This window comes from Buteo buteo, chromosome 6 (assembly GCF_964188355.1).
Source record: "Buteo buteo chromosome 6, bButBut1.hap1.1, whole genome shotgun sequence".
NCBI lineage: Eukaryota > Metazoa > Chordata > Aves > Accipitriformes > Accipitridae > Buteo > Buteo buteo.
Window position 1 is genome coordinate 38,757,342 of NC_134176.1, and position 19,931 is coordinate 38,777,272.

At 45.8% G+C, this 19,931-nt stretch overlaps 1 protein-coding gene across 4 annotated transcripts in view; it reads left to right on the forward strand.

Moving 5' to 3' along the window:
* The first annotated feature begins 3,387 nt into the window (after window positions 1–3,387).
* Window positions 3,388–19,931, forward strand: part of SUSD6 (sushi domain containing 6) — an 89,603-nt gene continuing 73,059 nt past the window's right edge. Inside the window, exons 1-2 of one of the 4 annotated variants that reach the window (XM_075030522.1) lie at window positions 3,388–3,568; window positions 10,945–11,031. The gene's annotated coding sequence lies outside the window, so the exon portion shown is untranslated. Of the gene's footprint in view, window positions 3,569–6,843; window positions 6,863–10,944; window positions 11,032–18,301; window positions 18,320–19,931 lie in introns of those variants that run through there. The other 3 variants (XM_075030519.1, XM_075030520.1, XM_075030521.1) reach the window with 3 other exon arrangements.

Sequence of the window (19,931 nt, forward strand, 5' to 3'; positions counted from 1 at the left end):
GGGAGCCCTCGGAAGCCACAAAGTCTTTGGTGACTGAGCTGGGTGCTGAAGGGTCTCTGTAGCAGGTTGTTCTTGGAGTGGAGCTGTCTCAGGCTTTTGGCTGGCTGGCTGGGCAGCTCTGCGGAGGAAGGGGCAAATGGCATGGAGCAGGTACAGCACTCCCTCCTTGTCTGCAGGAGCACATAGCACTGGGGAGGAGGACATGGCACAGGATGGTGATGTTACCAGGGCTCATGGGCAAGGACGGGTTGTGTCACAGCCTGAGGTAACATTATCTCTTGGGCTATTTTTTTCTCCTCTGATAGTGCTTGGACTGTCATGAGACTTTTTCCAGCTGAGCACTACCATCAGGAATCATGTTTTATCTGTGGCTTCTCTCTCAGAAGTGAAATTAACTTGAAATTGGGGTCATGTTAGATATGTGGCACCTGGACAGACATCGATAACCTGAAGTCCATCACAGGATGGAAGCGACGGGCAGGTCTGTGCATGAGGGTGAAAGGTACCATCTGTTTTCACAAGGATGTGAAGGGCTTTCAGCAGTTTGAAGGAGAGGATAAGAATTTCATGGCTGGGATTAAAAAGGTGTTCCTTTTATCTGGATAATCCAGTGGCAGGTCTGGATCTGGAGGGCAGCAACCATCCCTGTGGGGGACTATCAAGGCGTGCAGAACAGCCTGTGTTTGCTGCACTAGGAGAGATGCTTCGTATTGCTGTAAAACGGGGCTTCACCACCCGGCCTCCCCTGCCATCCCACTGCCGCAGGTTTGCCAAGGGGACCGGGGTGAAACGCGGTGTGGGGTGCCCCATGGCCCCCAGGTATGGGCCGCCTTCTTCCCCCAGCCCCCTGCCAGCAAGTTGCAGCCTGCCCAAATGCCTGCAGCCTGACCGAATGCCCGTCGGCGTCTCTGCCAGGAAGGAGCGTCTTGAAGGGCTAAGACTCAAGTGATGATAGTAATACTCCTTCTGTGGAATAAGAGGGACATCCATAACCAGCAGATAAGAAATGAATTGTTTAATCAGGTGGGGCTGCACAAAATAAGCATGCTTTGACCCTCTGGTGAAGTTTGGCAGCTTTCATGCTTTAAAATTTCTGCTACCCAAAATTAAATGTTTCAATGAATTTTTTCTTTTCATTTCTATTCAAGCAACCTGAAAGCCTTTGAACATCAGGAAAATTGTGCCAAAACACCTGTGCTGAGACTGTACGCTTTTCACCTGGGAGAGAGGCGTGCTGGTGGTGGCAGCTCCCGATTTTCCTATATTGACACAGGTGTAATAAAGGGAAAATATTTCACCTCCCTGTTCAGAACCTAGAGCCTGAAAAGAATGGAACCAGTAAATCACAAGCACTGGGCTGTGAAGAGGGAAGTACCTGTTTTAGGGGCAGTTGCTGGCATTTACTTTCTCTGAAGCATCGGCTGTTGGCTAACGCTGGAAACAGAATATTGGATTAGACGAATTGGTGGTCTGATGCAGTATGGTAAATCTGATGTAAAAGGCATTAATTAATGTCTGTGTGATACTTTGGACATATAAGATAGTTTGTAAATGCTGATTTCTGTGATTCCACGATAAACAAAAAACCGAGCACAGTCACATTAGTGTATCTGAGGTCCCAAAGGAAGAGCGTCCTATTTTTTATTACGGCTTGATACAGTTATAAAAAGAAATCTGTATGAATGAGAATTAAGGAAACAAAGCATAGCACAGAAATTAAAAAGTACTTGCTAAATATTTTAAATCTTCAACTGGTTGAACCCCAAAATATGAGCCAGCCCCCAGTGAGAGGCCATTTTAGTGAGGATTTGCCAGGAGTTGCACCTTTCTGTGTACATTAATGCCATGAGTAGAGGGAGCAGCGTGGCTGCCTCCTCACAGCTCTTTTCTTTCAGAGGTGCGTGGGTTTCCGAACTTTTCCTCCAGGTCCAGGAGAGCTGCACCAACAGGCCAAACCAGAGCAAAATGCAAAGGTGGAAGGGACAGAGTGAAAATACTGGCCTGTGTCCAAGATTTCACAAAAAGAGCAGCTGTGTGAATCGGCAGGTTTGTGTGCAGCTCTAGCTCCCAGTCTCCTCCTTCCTGCCTTCAGGCATGTTTTCTGGGTGACCATGTAGTTTTTTCCTGCTTTTTGGTTTTGAAGTGCTTCCAAGGGGAGTATTTATAGGGATTGTTTTGTCATGTACAGTGTTCATCTCCTATACCCAATCAAGTGATGGTAAGCCATTTCTCTAGCCTATTTTGGGCTTTTACTATGAACGATCACTGTGATACTGCAGAAAAATAGGAAAAGTAAACTTCCCTCCCCCTTTCCAGTACAGCTGCGTATGCTTCCCCCATATAAGAGGCAGAACACCTCACTCTCCACAGTAAGATAAGAATAATGTAGCAGATCTATAGAAGGTAAGTGTTAATTCAAGGAAGACGAAGGAAAGCAAAGAAAGAGATCCTTCTTGATTCCCTGCGCGCACTGTTGGATACAGAAGTGAAGCGTTGTCTTGGGAGAGGCCGTAAATAGCAGACGAAGGGAGAGGAGGCGGCAAGAAGGTGCAGAACTTCCCTTGCGCCTGCGTGCACCAAAGCCCCGTCAGCGTGCTCTCCTCCGCCAGCGGCCGCTCGGCCTTGGACCTTCCAGCCGACAACCCGTCCCCGCACTGGAGGACGGGGCCAGGTGTGGCTTGGGTTTCCACAGGTCTCCCACACCAGCAGGGTCGGGCTGGGAGGGCAAGATGGGGAGACAGGGCACGGGACGGGTTTGTGGTATATTCACAGCGACTCGCCCGTGGCCGAGCCTCTCCCCTGCCCAAGTTCTGGTAGGATTCACGGCCACAGCAAAGGCAGCGGGCACCTCGCTGTGAGATGAACCCCTCGACCTGGGGTTGGAAACGCAAGGGAGCGGCTTGGATGTCGCAGCAGCGTTCTCCCCTGCTGCTGCGGGAGAAGCGCAGCGGAAGGCGGGAGGAAGCTGCCGCTCCGTTCACCGCCGTTGCTCCCAGGTGCCGGGCCGAGACCGAGCGCCACGTGTCGGTGCAGCGGGGAGAGGAGGGGAGGGGGTTTGCAGCGTTCCCCCGGGCCTCCAGCAACCGCGCCTGCCGCTCGCGGTGGGGCTCCCACTGCTTTGCTGCGGCTCGTAAGTCGGAAGCGGCAGCTGCCGGTTAGCGGGGCCCTTCCCTTTCCCCTTCTTCCCTTTCCTCTTCCCCTTCCTTCCCCCGCCGCCGCTACAGCCGCTCGCAGCGGGCGGGCGGGCGCGCCGGCGCACCACGGCGCCCCCTACCGGCCGCGCCGCGCCACCGTCGGCGTCGGCGCGGCCCCTTTAAGGCCCGCCCCGCCCCGCCCCGCGTGCCCCAGCCGGCGGGGCGGGGCGGGGCCTGGCGGGCGGCGGCGGCGGCCGGGGCGTTGGGCGGGCGAGACGCCGGGGCGGCCGGGGCGCGCGCGGCCGCCGACCTTCAGCCCCCACCGCTGCGGCACCCGCCGCCCCGCCGCCCCTCCACCACCACCACCAGCACCACCACCTCACTCGCCCGCCCGCTCGGAACCGGCGCCCGGCCTCGCCCCAGCGACCCGCCCGGTGAGCCGCCGACGGGGGGAGGGCGCGCAGCCCGCTCCGGGGGTTGCGCCGCTGAGGGGCCGGCCGGCGCACGGGGCGGCGGCAGCGGCCTGGCTGGGGCCGGGGCCGGGTGCCGGGCCTGCCGCCGCCCGCCCGGCTGCGCGGAGGAGCGTGCCGCCTACCTGGACGGGAGCGGGTCTTTCGGCGGGGGGCGGGCGCCGGACGAGGCGGAAGGTCTCGGCGGCGCTTCCCCGGGAGCGGGGCGGGAAGAGAGGGAGAGAGCCGCCCGGCCACGGCCCGCCCGGCCCGGCCAAGGGACGGCGTTGGCTTTCCCTGGGTCTGTGGGGAAGGGCGGGGGGGAAGCCCCTTCCCGGCCCGGGAGGCCGGCGCTGGGCTTTCGGGCCGGGTCCGTTACATAACGTCACCTGCGGTACCTGCGTCTCCCCCGTGTCACAGCGGTGGCGTGGACGGGAGAGACGGGTTTTCTCCCAGGTCTGCGGTCTGGAAAGCGTGTGTTTAGGCTTGCGGAGCCTCTTGGTGTGGGGTGAGCCTCGGGGTTTAACCCCCCCCCCCACCACCACCCCGAGGGTAGCAGGCGAGGGGTGTTCGTTGCTCCCTTCTGCTCTTCCTTTCGCAGAGCTTGTGGCTGCGTGGGGAGGCACGGAGGAAAAGTGGTGTCTGAGGGGAAGGCGTTCGTGAAGGCACCGCTGCTGATGGTTTAACGTGAGAAACTTTGCGTTCACGAGGGCTTCCATCTCTGCTTTCTTATTCACGGTGCCTTAACAGTGCCCGGAGGTCAGAGCTTCCCTCGCAGCTGCCTCCACACGTGTGCAGGGCTTAGGCTGAACCTGTACATGTGCGTAACAAATCTATCGTAAATCCCCTGGAGGACCTGGAGCTCAAAAATAGCCACGCTGGGCGTCTGAGGACTGAAAAGCGATAGCTGTTTTAAGTATCCCTAAAATTGAGGAAAAGATGAAAAAATGCCATAATAAATAGTTCTTATTTCTCATGTATTTACTTAGTGGAATCAGTGACGCATCTTTTCATTTTCATAGTGTTCTTTTAAACAGATTAATGCAAATACAGTAGTTTCAAGTGGGCTTATTCTCCAGGGGGTTACGTTATTGTTGGGAATGGGCTTGGTCTCCGTGTAGTTACAGTAACGCAGATTTTGTTGGGTGGAAGGAGGTGAGAGGAAGTAAACATATAAATTAAAAATATCCTGAAGTCGTCTTCGGAATGGTTGAGAGCTAAACTGAGCTGATGGGCAGAGAGGATTCTGCACTTGTCTGGTTGCGCTTCCTAGTGGCTTTTTGTGCGTGTTCCCATAAACGCTATTATGTAATGGTGCTTCTCTTGGCAGGAGCCTATTGTCACCGTAATTCCTGAGGTTTCTGGAGCAATGCAGCTTGTTCAGGAGAGTCGCGGTCAGAACAACGGGAAGAAAAGTTTTTAAGAGGAGGTTTTAACCTCTTTAATTTTTCATGTGGTAGGACTAAGCTCAAGACATCTGGATCTCTTCCAGAGTGTCTTTACTGTCCTCTGTTTGTTGTTCAGCTTGTCTTTCTCTTCTCCTAGGCTGCGCTATAGATATCAGGCACCAGCTTGCCACTTGCATCCTGCGTCAAAGCTAGGAAGACATCGCCTTTCTGCTTTAATAATAACAATTTTTATACTTCTCTTTTTTTGTGATGTTTGTTTTTTTCTTTTCCCCTCTGAGCAGAGGCAGAGGGGATATAGTTATTTTCAGGGCACTTAACTGTTGCCTAGAAAAAAAATACTTGAGATAATGGGGAAAGGGGACTCTCCCCAGTCTGCATCTCTAGTTAGAACTTGTCCGTATACATCAAAGGGAGGCAAAACGCCTAAGCAGAGAGAATTTGCATATTAAATGCCAGTGCTCTAAGGATCAGTGCTTTTGTCTGCAGTTTATCATTGATTTCATTCACCGCTGCCTCCTCTTCAGGTGTCTGTCATAAATCTCTTTGCAAGTCTGCCTCCTTTTCTTCTTTTTGTGCCACGCTTATTTTTTGGGGGTATATTTCTATGCAGAGAGAATAATTCTTTCCAGTATTGCATTGTAGTCTGGTGGCCAGTTGTGGCACTGGCAGTTTTACAGATCACGCTTCTGTCTTTTTATGACTTGCATGTTGTTTCTGGTGGTGATTCTGTAAGCAAAACTGGGAGAAGAAAATAACTTTTTTTTTCTTGTTTGGAGTTTCATTGCCCCTCTTAAATTGGCTCGTCCTGTTATATAAATGAGTGTTTTATGGACCACTAGAGAAGAGAGTACTGTCCGAAAGTAGGAAGGTATGTTTCTTTAAGGGGCCACTGGGGTGGAGGAAATGTGCCTGAAAAACCTGCAACCTAATCTAACTAGCTTTTAAAATTGAAGATGATTGTTATCACTTTATGGTGTCACACCTCATTGTAGAGCAGAGTAGTACATGACAAGGGAGCCATAACCTCCTCTTAGACAAGTTCTACTTTAAAGGGGTTCAGACTTCAAAGGATTTTTTTAATACGCAGATGCTTCAGTGAAGTCAGGATCTGGGAAAGTACTGATCTGGAGGCTGAAATTTCCCAACCACAGCGTTACTGTAACAGAGACTTTGGTCCTGTCACCTTCTCTCTGCTTGTCATGCTAATTGACCAGCTGTGGTCTTTGAGGAGGGCCCAGTGTCCTTGAGTTGTTCAGTGCAGGGTGTCTCTGCTAAAACAGTTTCCAGACAGTTATCAGCAGAGTTTATATTTAGTGCAGCATGTGAAGGTGGACTGAAATGGCTGCTTGAGCTCATGAGCTGCCTGGGGAGTCAGCGAGCAATGGTTACTGAAGTCACTAAATGTGTGTGCTGCCTATAGTGTAGTGATCTTGATGGGATTAGTTGTGTCCTGCGATCATGGTTGTTTTCGGCTGTTTTATTCCTGTCTGGAGAACTGTTTTAGCTCTCGGTAAGAGCAGTCTGCAGTGGCCTCAACCTCAGCTCCTCAGCTGTGCAACCTTTTAGCTGCAGACTTGGGTTTCTGTGTCTGCGGCTGTTCCTGTTGCATCACTTCTGCTTTTTATCAGTGTACTTGCTCACACCACAGCCGTGTACTGCTATACCGCCCAAATATTTCCCTTGCCTGTTCTGCTTTCATGAGAAAACAGGTGTAAGCCGCTGGCCTCTGTCAGTCCAGGAAGGTTTGACATTGCACCCAGAGCGTGTTAGGCCACTGCTGTCTTTTTTTGCCCTTTTGAAAGTTGCATCTCTTCTTGCTAACCTGAGATCCTCCGGAGAAGCCCTTTGCCTGCTGATACCTGCATGAAAGGTCAGTAGCTTGGAAGCCTTGCTCCAGTGTTTCCCAGTCTGCGTCCTGTTGTGCGCTCTGCCAGGTACAAGGACTCCCCGCAGCTCCCCTGTCTTCTGAGCCACTTGTCGGCTGCTATAACCAGCTGATCCCAGCTGATCAGGCTTAGCTGGGAGATAGGGGATCTTTTGCTGGCAGGGCTGGGCCCTGCTTGCCTGAAAGACTGGGGTGTGGAGGGGGAGAAGAGGCAGGGATTGAATTCTGCTTTAGGAGTATGTAAATAGAAGCGTGAAGGCGTTTCCTAGAACAGGAAAAGGGAGAACTTAACCCATACGTAGCAAAGATGTTTGCTCATAATGTGGTATTGGTTACAGTAGATTTCTCTTGCCAGAAATACAGTAGTCTGTATGTTTATCTAGTTGTCATCATGACAAGTGTCATGTCTTCAGAAATGCCATCATACATGTTTAGTCTCTGTTATGAAGCTATTCTGGGTACAAATGGAGTTACTTCAGATGTAACGATTTAAGCCCCAGCACAGACAGTAGTCGTTAGGGACAGGTAGATGACTGATGAAGCACTCTCTGTTTTTGCAAGTCCTTCTGTGTAATTCCTCTGGCTTTGCTGTTCTGTAGTTACGCAGACAGTGTTTTCCTTGACTCTGCTAGCAGGCTTGTTTGAGCAGCTGCAAAAACTGATTTTAAGTTTAACCAGTGGAAATGCTTCCTATAAATTTCAGGAAGCGAGCTCTTGTACGTAGCAAGAAATGTTTTCACCCGCCATTCGTATGCTGTTTGTTTTGTTACTGCATAGTGGCAGCTAGTGCTCTCTCACAGGAGGCTTAGTGTTCTCGCACGGCTTGCTTTGTGATGCAGTCTGCGAACAGGGTATTTTCAGAGCCTAGTGATGCTAATAAGAGACCAGTAGAAACCTGGCCTGTTGTTTGCTTGCTTATTTCTTTATTTTAAACTGATGATATTTGTGTGTGATAGTTCAGGACAGTTTACTGAGGAAGCTCATGCTGTCAAAAGAGCTGCAGGACCAGAAGTTAGAGGTATAAAACCACTACCTTTTTCCCACTGCTTCAGTTGTCCCCTTCCCCCAGCTTCTGGCTTTCTCTGCCTGGGTGTTGAACAGTGGGCAGGCTCCGAAAGGGGAGCGAGCATACACTGAGAACCTCTCCACAGCACAGAGGGTGGATGTGTCTTGTGTTGCTCTGGTGGTTCCTAGAGGGGAACTGCTATCCTGGCAGCCAGCCCACCCAGCAGTAAATTTGCTTCCTGGTATAAGTGAGTGTTAAGTGGAATGGGTTGGTCATCACCTCTGCAGCAGTAACCTTGTAGGCAAGGTAAAGTACAGCTTTTGGAGCTGGTAGAGCAGGGTAAAGGGAAACTGGCTTCTGGAAGCACTTTTATGTGGAGAATGAAACACTGCACTCTATGTATGCTATGGACTAGAATGGCTTTCAGTCCAGCAGTGTAAACTCACTTGCCATAGGAATGACTTCCTTGTAGATGCTTGAACTTTGCTAGGCTGAAATGTGCACCATTTTAGCCCCAGGCTTAGAGTGAACCAGTTTCAGTACTCCATGTCTCTGTCCATAGCTTCCTTAGCTTACACTTTAAAAGCTCCAGAACCATTTTGAAAACTTTGAAACTGTTTACATTTTCCCTCAACTCATTTTCCTCCTGGTTTGTAATTAAATGTTGTGGTTTGCTGCTGTTCCTGGTTTTTCCCTGCATTGGCTTAATGGGGTTTTGTAATAAAATGAGTGGGAATTGAAAGAATCCCTGATTAAAACCAAATTTGCATCTTGTTTGAGAATGAAGATAGATAAGAAGTTATGTTGGAGTATTGGATCTCTTTCAGCAGGACTCTAAAGGGAGTGTAAGTTTTAAGAAGAAAATCCTGTTGATATGTCAGTCTTGTTTAAAAAACCAAACAAAAACCAAAATAAAACCAAAACAACAAAAAAACCCCGAACCCAACAACACCCTCCCAACCCCAAACCCCCAATTTCTGTGAGCTTGAGAGTGATGTTCTTACACTACATAAAAATATAAACCTTTCAATAGCTAAATGTGCAACTTTATTTTCAACAGTAGCTGTTAAAGGCAGCTTGCTTTCAAATAAGCTATAGTTTGTATGTGTAGTTTTAAATATATAGATTAGTGAAATGCTTGAATATCTCTGGCCTATTTAAGATGGTTTGGTGGTTTTGTTTTGTTTTTGTTTTTTTTTTTTTTTTCTTCTTGGTAGATAACTTCTGGAAAGTCTTCAAGAAGTAGATATTGAAGCAGCCAACACTAATATAATTAGATTGTGGGATGTGCCAGAATCTCCTTTGGGTATTGGAGCTCATTTGTGCCAATCACTCTCACAAGGCATTTTATTTGTTAGACCTAGTAAGGTTCTCTAATGTTAATTAAAACTCCTTTAAATGACGGGTGGGGGGAAGGTAAAGATGCATTCTGGGTATGTGTTGCTCTCTAATGAGCCAAAAGGCAAAAGAAAACTGATGTGCAGTGAAGAAGACTTAGCAGTAATTTATCATTCTCTGCTGTGTGGGGATTCATTATACTTGAAAGCTAAGACAGAAACTGCCCCCAAAATAGCCTGTGTAGGTTATCTTTTGGTGTTGGTTCACGGCCTGAGGAGAATGCCTTCTGCGCTGAAACACCAGCCTGGAAGGGTGATTGACATCTCTGCTCTTCAAGAGAAGTGTCAAAATTGCAGAGCATTGCTCGGAGGATATGAAAGCTTCACTTCTCCATCTGCTGCTGCATATGCCGCTGGCGACCCAGTGGCCATATGTGGGATCATCCTGAAAGCTTTAAACTCGGCTCCTCTCCGAGGGCCCCTCACTCCTTTTGAAAGCCCAAAAAGAGCACGCTGCTTGCTTCAGGAGAGGGAGGCTCCTGTTTTCCCCTTAGGAAAATGTAGTAGTACATCTTTATAAAACTAAAGCATTATTGCAAAGAGCTGTGTGATCCTGAAACGCTGCAAACTGGTTTTGTGATGTGCAACAAAAATATGCTGGAGACTCATCTCAGGCTTTGCCCGGCTTTGTGTGTGGACTATAAAACCATACAAGCCTGCTAACAGAGATCCATTAAAAACCGCTTCGTGGGTATGAGGAGCAGGGTTGTATGACCAGGGGTTGTGTCTTTTGGTAAGCGTATGATTATTTAAGTTGAATGAGAGACACGAAGAGGAGTTTGCTAGGTTTATTTTTAATTTCATCAGCTGTGACAACCTCCATCTCAAGTCTGTTTCTGGTTTGCTGTCTTGCAGGGCTTGCATGCTTCTGAGACTCAAAAAGCTGACATTTAAATGTGACAATGAAATGTTTAACAACAAAGGAGATCTTTAAGCAGGCTAGACAAAAATTCCTTTCAGCTGCACAGCTTTTACTTTCACTTTTAGATGACCAGTATGCCCAGTTCTCAGTTGGTTGCTGTGCTTTCCGAAGTGGAGAAGGTTACCTTATTAATAACCAACTTTTCTTTTTAAGTCCTGGAATTTTTAGTATTAATGCTGAATAAAAAGGGTGTGTGTGGGGTTAAAAGACAATAAAACATACCCATGTTTTTTTGGCACCATAGAAATAAATTTCCTTTTTCCTGTGCTTGTTTGGGAAGTATGCAGTATTTGTGATCGCTAGATTTTTATTTGTGGGAGTGTATGTGTGTATCTGATGGCTGGACTTGATGCAGTTCTAATCTGTGTATTTCAGGTAACTTCTCAGAAGTTTCTGTCCCATTGAAAAAAAAAATTAGCAGAGCTTGAGTGCTGCTGAAAAATGTTTTCAGTAACACTCTGCTATGCTTTAAACTGTGATCTGTTCTTTTCTTACACTTGAGATTTTTTAAATGGAATGTGTGAGGGTAGTTTTGAATATTCTTTGTTTTTGAGTAACTTGTGCAGTACATCTCAAACCCAGATGTGAATTTCGTGGGTAATGTCTGTACCTGAAGCATAGCTGTGTGCCTGTGTCCTAAAAACATAATGGAGCTGCTTCTACCCCTCAGCCTTTTGGCTCTTTTATGTGACTTATCCCCTATGTACTCACAGCTAATACTTACTTTTTTGTGTATTCCTAGGTGTGTGAATCAACCTGTCATCACTGAATCATCACTTTAATCATACTAACTTGACAACATTTGTATGCCAGCTTGTGTCATCACCAGGTAAGATGAAAGCTAATGCCGTTACTTTATTTTTCCTGACTCTTTGCTTTTTAAACCTGCATTTTGTGCAAATGCCGTGACTTTTCTGTAGACTGAAGTCAGAATGTGCTGCCTTCCATGTTCGCCTGCAGTGAGACAGCCACTTACTGTTAGTATTACTTCCTGTTTCGAAAGCTGGTGTTCTGCAATGTTCTTAGGGTCTGACTCCTTTGTAGTCATGCCTTTAGCCTTTTTCCTGACACCTCTGTTAACCGGTTTTTGTGGTGTTCAGATACCATAAGCTGTCTTTTTTCCTTGTATTTTTCACTCCCTTACTACTCCCTGGTTTTGCTGTAGAAACTGTTGAACTCCTGCTGTCTGGAGTTAAGCATGCACAATAAACCACCTGTACTATCTGACCTTTTCTCTTGAACAGAAAATAGTTTTTGTTTTGTTTTGAATTTTTTCCATGCCTGCTTCCAAATGTTACCTTTGAAAATCTATCATAGAAGGATCTTCCTTGTATATTTTATGTTTTAGTGGTAGGAAACTACCTGGATATGTCTTTCAGAGAACTAAACATAAAGTTGCTTTTTTGCACCTCACCCTCTTATCCCCCTTTAGAGAAGAGATGTAGACTGGGGGCAGGGGGAGGAAATCCCTCTAATGCTTTCAACAAGGTTATTATCCAGTGCTCTAGGGGAGTCCTAGTGCTGACGAACTAATGTGAGCCTTTGTTCCAATGCTAATCAGAATAAGGATAATTCCTCTGACTACCTCCTCTTCCCCTCAGATCGCTCTAGTAGTGATAAGGCATTAAGCTCCTTTGCTACCGCTCTTCTTGCTGTGCTGGCCTGTTGTCCTTGTTTCCTGCAACTGCTACCTTGAGTGCAAAGGCTTGAGTTTTGAGGGGGTCTCCTTAGGAGTGCTCATTTAAATCTTCTGAGATTTTTTGGGTGCTGCTGAGTGTACTTGTACACTTCAGTTACACACACATCCACGGAGATATCTATTTGTGTTTTATTTTTTCTATCATAAACAAAAAATTACTTTTTATTTAATGCAAGACACATTGAACTTGAATACAGTGGCATCTTTTGTTACATGTTGGGACGTGTAACTGAAAGAATGTAAGTCGGCATGTAGCTGAAACTTAGAAGGTATTTTTCCTTCTGTCTCTTCTTTCCTTCTTCCTTGGACAGGGCAAAAAGCATTTGATTCTCAAATACTTTTAAATAGTCTTAAAGAGACTAACTTCTAATCACTAGTCCAAAGAGCTCTGTAAGTTTTCTAGGATGAATGGCTATGCAACCTATATATTGTTTTGGTTTATGCCAATGACCTGCTCCCAGTCTAAAGACAAACTACACAACAGTAGAGAGAGGAGCTTGAAGCCTAGGTATATAGTGAAATATGACTTTGCATGTCATATAACACACAAAAAAATAGTTCATTAAAACTGTGTCTCTTCACTAAATCTTATTTGTGGCTGTGGGGAAAGAGCAGGGGTGGTGGTGAAGATACTGGTTAGGTATGATGCGAAATGATCACATGAGACAAAGCTGTTAAATGTCTTGCAGATCAAGAAGGGAAGGGGAGAAGTGTACTGACTTAGCCTCTTTAGCCTTTCCTTGGCAGTATGAAGCTGATGAGAAGCTCATCCTTGTGTTTCTAAAAGCAGGTCTCCTAGTACAGCCGTTTGGTTTGTGATAGTGGGTTCTCTGAGGATAGGTGGTGGCAATCCTCCATGGATAATCTGTCCTGAGTCTGGCTGAGCTGGCCTTCTGGTGAATTTGTAAGGGAGTTTGCTGTCTTTCACTAGGGGCTGTTCTTTTTGCAGGGTGGTTTGAGAACCTCTTTAGTATCAGTATAGAATAGAGGGATAGGAGGGATTTAGACAAGTTAAAGATCTTTCTTAGAAGACAGAGATTGACTGAGTGCATCTGCACAGCTAGCATCTGCAGATCAGTGCAATGCTCTTGTAGTGTTTCATTTTGATGGAGAGTTTTTTCCTAATGCAGAATTGGAAAAGGCCTACAGTGATGATATAAAAATCTGATCTCTTTGCAAACCGCACAACTTTTAACCATGTGGACATAATATCTAGATAAGCTGAGCTCCAAAAAGTGTGCAAAAAGGTATTGGGGTGGAGGGAGAAAGGCTCCATCAGAAGATGCCCATCTGAGGCGACTGATTTCAAGTGTTCTTTGCTAGTGACTGTGCACATGTGGGGAGTATGTGTTAACAAAGGTAGTCCAGTGTGGCTCGTTGATGTGAACCTATGTGGAAGCATTAGCTGCAGGAAGGGGTTTATCAGCATTTCCAAAGAGCTTTTGTTTTTTGAGGTTGATTCTGTTGACAATATCCTGAAGAGACATCACTAACAGATGCAGTGTGACACATTTTATGTGGGTGAAATTATGGGCTAGGCATAACTGCCTTTGCCTAGCACTATTAACCCAACAGTTGTTAAATCCCAGGAAATGCTCATTTTCAGGGTGGTGATTGCTTTTATGACCTGAAAATAAAAACTGGAAGACGTTGTTGGTTTTGTCTTTTCTTTACTCTCGACTGACATATGCAGGGCATTTCCTTTGAATGAGTGCCCTGTACTTAGTTATTCATATTCTATCATTTTTCAACATCCTTCTCATCTTCTATGATTCAAAACAATTATCCTGAAATGGGGGGGGGGGGGGAGAGACCGCAGAGAAGTTGCAGTGCAGAACATGGGTTTTGTCTCCCCCATTATTTTTATCTTGTGAAGTGAGAAGAGGAGGAGGATGGCAGAAGCATTTCTGAACAGCTCCTGTGCAAAGCTTCCCATAAGGCCTTGAAAGCTAACCTGTGCTTTCTTGTCTGTTCCCCCCTTGTCTGCTTGAACCATTTGTACTGTGGAAAGCCTAAAACCCAAGTGCTTGTAACAGTGGTGTCTGCTCTGGGGTCGGCCAGCGTTCACCTGTATCCCTTCATACATATTGGGGTTTCTCATTTGTGTATATTTTGATCCAGGTTAGTATTTCCTTTTCAAGTGGTGTGCTATAGCATGAAACTCCGGGCCATACAGCATGGTTGGTATTAAAAGCTAAGGAGACAGTACAAAATATTCAAAATTGATGTGTTTTTCTCCCCAGATACTTTCTTTCTGCTCCTCTGATAGGAGGCCAGAGGGGACGACTTCTGCCTGTTTCTATATGTATGAACTGAAGGTTTGGATTCTATGTGAGAGTGGGTTGGGTTTTTAGTGGGTTTTTTTCAGTGTTTATTTCAAGGTAACTTGAAGACCAGCTTAACCTTTGTGACTCTCTGGCCTAATCTCTGGTAGAGAGGAAGGAAGATGGGTTTTCAGTGGCTACCATATCCTGGAGGCAGTATATTGTTCCATTTAAGCTATGACGATTGCTTCTTCCCACTTCCCCCCAACATTTTGTGGAACAGACACTTCTTGATTTTAATTCTTCATCTGTATTTATCCCTTATTGCGAAGCTAATGTTTTTAATTAGCATAGCTTAGTCATCAACTAACACATCGCAAAAAGGCTGTTTGACTTGTGATGTGACAAACAACTTGCTATGTGTGAGACTGGGAAGAAGATTCCCCCCATAGCCTTGTGCTCCCTGGCCGATTCCCCTCTGGCCCTGCTACCTGGACAGCCAGTTGTGTTTACGGGTAGAGCGTAGCATCTTGGGGAGTGCTTGGGTCAAACTAGCTGATGATCAGATATCTTGCCTACCCTTGGAGTGGCAGGTTGGAACCCAGCACTACCTGTGGGTGCTATTTCCCCTCTGACTGTAGTAGAGGATCAGGCTCTGACCATATGCTCCTTAAACATGAGTTGCAGTGAGGCAAGCTGGGTTCATGTGGGATGTATAGATTGAGGTACTTCTCCTTTACAAGGATGGATCCTTCAGATGAAAGTGAAGGCATGCCTGGGGGAATGGGTGTTGCCAATGTCCTTACTGAGGCTGTTCAAGGAAATTGGCAGTATAGCTGGTCTACCATCTCACTCACTGAAATCCTCTCCTCTTTTTGCCTTTCCAACAGGAAGGGCTCTTCAGTTGATGACAGAAAGCAGTCTAGTTCAGCAAGTCTGTTGTAAGAGTCCCAAGAAAAGATAGCTATTTGTAATGGGCATCAGAGCCATTCATATGTAACTTACTTCTGGGGCAGGCACTTGCCTCTGTGTTGGTAGAGTGGCAGTTTTATGCCTGGGAGCGAGAGCGCCTTGGATGAACTCGTCAATATGAAATGCTCATCTGAAAAACAACTTGCTACAGCAAATCTCCTGTTTGAGAGGTATGTCACCTGAAAATAGGCCTGTTGCAGAATAAGTTGAAATCTGTCAGTGCCTCTGTTTTTTGTTTTAAATGGTTCACAGGAAGTGCCTAGATTCTTCAGAACAACTTGGGTGTTGGGTTATTGTTTGTTTTGGTTTTTGTTTGTTTGGGTTTTTTTACCTAAAAACAGGCTGCCCTGTATAAAATGTGAGGCAATACAAGGAGGTAGGAAAAGAGAAGTGTATTGTACTTGCAAGACTTTTGAAAGGGCCTGAATGCTGAAGTTGGAAGGAATTGAAGCGTTTGAGCCACTAAATGTTAACAGTTGGCACTAATATGCTTCTGACCTCTGGCAACATGGCTGAGAAAATAATCCTGGTTACCTCTTGTGAGTTGATCTGTATTGCCTTGTTTGATCTGTGTACCTGTGCCTGGTCTTTTTCACCATCTCCAGTGGAGTACTAGTGCGTTGGTTGGTGCTGACTAAAGAGGAGGACTTGAGTCAGAAATACTGTTTCTTACAGCACAATGCAAGTGCTGCAGCCTTTCCAAGCATTCTTCCAGACAAGCCTTGCTGAATTTGAGATATGTGATAAGATTTTTTTTTCTTCTCTGAGGTACTTGGTGGCAAGCAACCATATTTGCTAAAGCAAGCTGGTATTTTATAGTCCTCCTGCATTGTGCATTTAATTGCTGCATAACTGATTCCCACTGTCTCAATTGTACATTGATTTTTCTTTTTTTATGCCAACTGTTTAACAGGCTCCCAGTACATAGGGGAATTTCGCACCCTCTTTCTTCTTAAAGTAGTACTTGGAGCTGTTGAGAGATATTATTCAGCTTAGACAATACAGTACTGTGTCTTAACAAGTGCATGTGCATATCCTAAATTCTCTGAAGGTATAGCTGGGCACTAGCTGCTCAGAGAAGTTCAAGGCAACACTTTCTTCCCTTTCAGCACCTCATGCTTGGTGCTCAATATGTTTAATCCTTGCAAATTATGAATTTTACAGGATGGATACAGTAAAAAGTGCAGAGGGGTTTTTTTTTTTTGTCTTCCAAGTCATGAAGGTCACTATTAAATGTAAAATCAGTAAAATCTATCTAGATTTTTTTTTTTTCCCCCCCTAGGACTCATGATTATCTTAGCCTTTCTTGTCTTTGAGTTCTCTGTCTCCTTTTTGGCTATGGTGCCAAAAATGTTGTATGTGATTATGGTAGAATTTGCTGTAAGTGTAGAAGGCAGCCTGTTTTTCAAGTTGAAGCAAATTTTTGGAGGTAGGTGAGGTTAAGGAGGAGCCAATAAGATATTTTAAGCAGGCTTTTGAAGCTGGCTTAACTCATTAGTTATACTGGGATGAGCCCATTAATTCAGTAGAGTTATTTCAGACTTGCACTGTGAGGGTGATTGCTGTTACACTCTCTGTATCTGATGTTTGAAAGACTACTGCAGAGATCCTCCCCCCTTTTGGGGGAAGGGAAGGAAAATAAGAATATTGCAACCAGAGTATGTGGAATCCCTTGGCGAGTGTGACACTGTGCCTGCTACCCAGGAATTGGATGCTGAGAAAGGTATTTGACTTACACTGTCTGTGAGAACAGAGGCTGGTAGCTCTGGAGACTGAGGCACTATTGGCCTCTCAGGAAAAAAAAAGGGAGGTTAAAAAAGCGTGTAAGACGACTAGTGTAGGCACTGTTAATGCAAGCTTTGTATAGTGCCATGAATGTTGGGTAGTTGTTGCCTGGGTTTCTCTACATGCTTCCTGCCTATCAAAGCCTCTAGCATCTGCAGGAAATGGAGCACTAAGCTAGATGAGCTTGTTTTGATAACACGTGAATTTTTTGCACACCAGTGTGTGTGCAGTTTTTGAGGGTAGATCAGTTTCCTCACTACGTGCTAGGCAGTGCTCTCAGATGGGGACACAAGTCACAGTTAAAGGCTGGTAATGTGATGGAGGAAGGTAGGGGAAAAAAAAGCACATAAAAACGTAACTAACTATAACTGAACTAGCCTGTTTCTTTTATGTGATGCTACTCTTAGGAAGATGATCTGAATACATTTGGGAAGACAAACCTTGCAACAATCTACCAGTCTCTTGGTGTCCAGGAACTAGTTTTTGGAAGAGGTGATGTTGCTTAGCTTCCTGGTGAGAAAGAATAGTTCTGGTTGTGAAAAATCAGAGTAATAAAGGTTGGACCTCTGGAGCTACTATAGACCCAACCTCCTGCTCAGAGCAGGCACTCAGATTATGTAGATCTGGATACAAGGAGTGGGTCTGGATGTCTTACATAATGGTTTGGGCTATACATACGTAGTAGGTGAGTGTCCCTCATGAGACCTTCCCTCAAGAGAAATGCTGAGCTTGGCTCCCAATTAGTGAAATCCCTGCTACTAGCCAGAGAACAACAGGAGGCTCCGAAGAGGATTGGAAAGTCCTCTCTGTTCAAATTCACATGTTTAGGTGATATTCAGCTGGCTGCTACAGTCTGGGCTTTGAGGCTCTGTAGTATAATTTCTGTCTCTGGAGAATCTAGATCCAGGAAGATATGGGAAGAGGTTGTAGGTGTCTTCTCAAGAGAAGTTGTTGTGTTTGTTTAACATAGGGAGAAGGAAGATTTCTTGCCTTGAGTTCTTGTCTTGTATCAAGTAGAAACATCTTTGCCTGCCCAGATGTGACAACCTCTCTCCCTCCCTTCCCACCCTTCTTCACCCTCTGATAAAAGCATGTGTTCTAGGACATGCATGTCTTAGAATAGATAAAACATTTCCATCCATACAAACATGATGTTTTCAAATGCCACTGCAGTCTCTCATGCTGTCAGTGGTACGCCATGGGGGTATGGGTGTTATTTGGCCGTAGGTTTTTGCCTTTAGGCTGTGTTTGGCAAAAGAATTTTTAAGTAAATTCAATCCAGTTTACTTTGTATTGGTATTAAAAGCTTAAACCCCATTCTTCTTCGTTGGTATTTCTGTGGAGAAGACACTGCTGGGGTGAGATTTGCACTTGGATAACTTGGCTGTGTTTTATAGGTAAGCCTCTGTAACACAAGATGAGCTTCTCTGATGTCTTCTGGAACAAGAAGAGCTAAAATAGCTAAAGTACAGACGCAAAAACTCATCAAGTGAAAATATGTGGATTTACTTCCACAACTAATGACTGTTTCCAGTATAATAGGGCGTAACGCGTGGCTGCTGCATGCCTTCTACTGTGGTGTGCAACTTCATTATGTTGCGGTTTTCCCGATGTGTGGCTGTAAGGTTGCCAAACTTTCAGCTGCTGGTGTAGGGTTGTGCCAGCCATGCCTGGCACATGGGGAGGTGGTGACCTTGTATGTGCGCGGGGCACGGGTAGCCATGGGGAGGATGAGAGTTTATGGACTGCACGAGGCAGGGTGGCAGGCATTGGCATTGCTATAGCCGGACGCAGAAGTCTTTATTCATTTGTCATTTGGTCTCAGGTAAGTGCCAAACTTGGGAATATGGGGCTGCCACCTAGCCTGGAAAGAAAAACAAGGTCTTAATGCGGAAAGGCTGTTCTTGGGTGGAAAACGTTAAGGTACAAAGAAGCAGAGAGGGGTCTCCACTGCTGCTGCTGAGCCAGTGGTGGCCTCTGGAGTGCCTTGCTCCTGGTGGTGTTGCAGGCTGTGGAGGTGCACATTTTGCTGTAGTGGCCATTAAATAAACCACTCGATTTATCTAGAATGCAAACATGCAGTGATAGCTATACCACAGAGGAAGATTTGTATGAATCTCTGAACAAAAATCCAAGATACTTTGTCCTGTGTTTTTGGCTTGAGATACCAGATGCCTAAGTTTGAGGGCGTACTTGTCTTTTGTTCTTGGGGAAGGTGAATTTGAGGTTCTCTTCCTGTAGTAGTGCTGAGCTAGGCCTTATCTCCTTTTGCATCAAACGGAAGCACTTCCTCACCATACTTCATTGGGCAGGTGAGCTGAAATACTTGGTGTTCAGAAAACAAAAAAAATCCTGTTGCTCTGGGATTTCTGAATGCCTAATGAGCAGTGACTACTTAAAGGGTCTTTGTCAACTGGGAAATCCGACCTTTGTCTGAAAAATTTCTCTACATCTGTTCATGTAAGATTATGAAGAAGGTTGGAGGGTGAAGTGTTACTTTATCCTTTCAGATCATAGTGTGCTCATTGACATAGGTATGGTCATTTTGATAATCTCACAGAATAAATCTGGTCCTTCCAGGTTTGAAGGCTTGGGTATGCTTCTGTTTTTCTTCTCTGTGCTGCATGAAGTAATGAGCAACTGAGCTATCATGAATCTAAAGTTCAGACCATGGCAGAGCAGCTTGGGGGCATCTCTAATACCTGAAACTCCTTTTAATTTACAGAGGAAAAAAAATCCTTTAATTACTGGATAGATGACAAATATGAGGATCAAAGTGAGACTTTTGAGGCAAAGCTTAACTGCTTATAAGCCAGCAGTAATCATGGGTCTCCTTGCTAATGAAGTTTAATGTTGGGACTACAGAGCTGAGAAGGCTGACTTGGGAAAAGACAATGTGAAAGACTTATTTTTTTGTCTGTCCTGTGAAATACTAGCCTTTATCTCCTCGGTCTCCTTACCCTCGGCAGAGGACAGGTGCCACACGCAGAGTCATTTTGGCCACTGCCA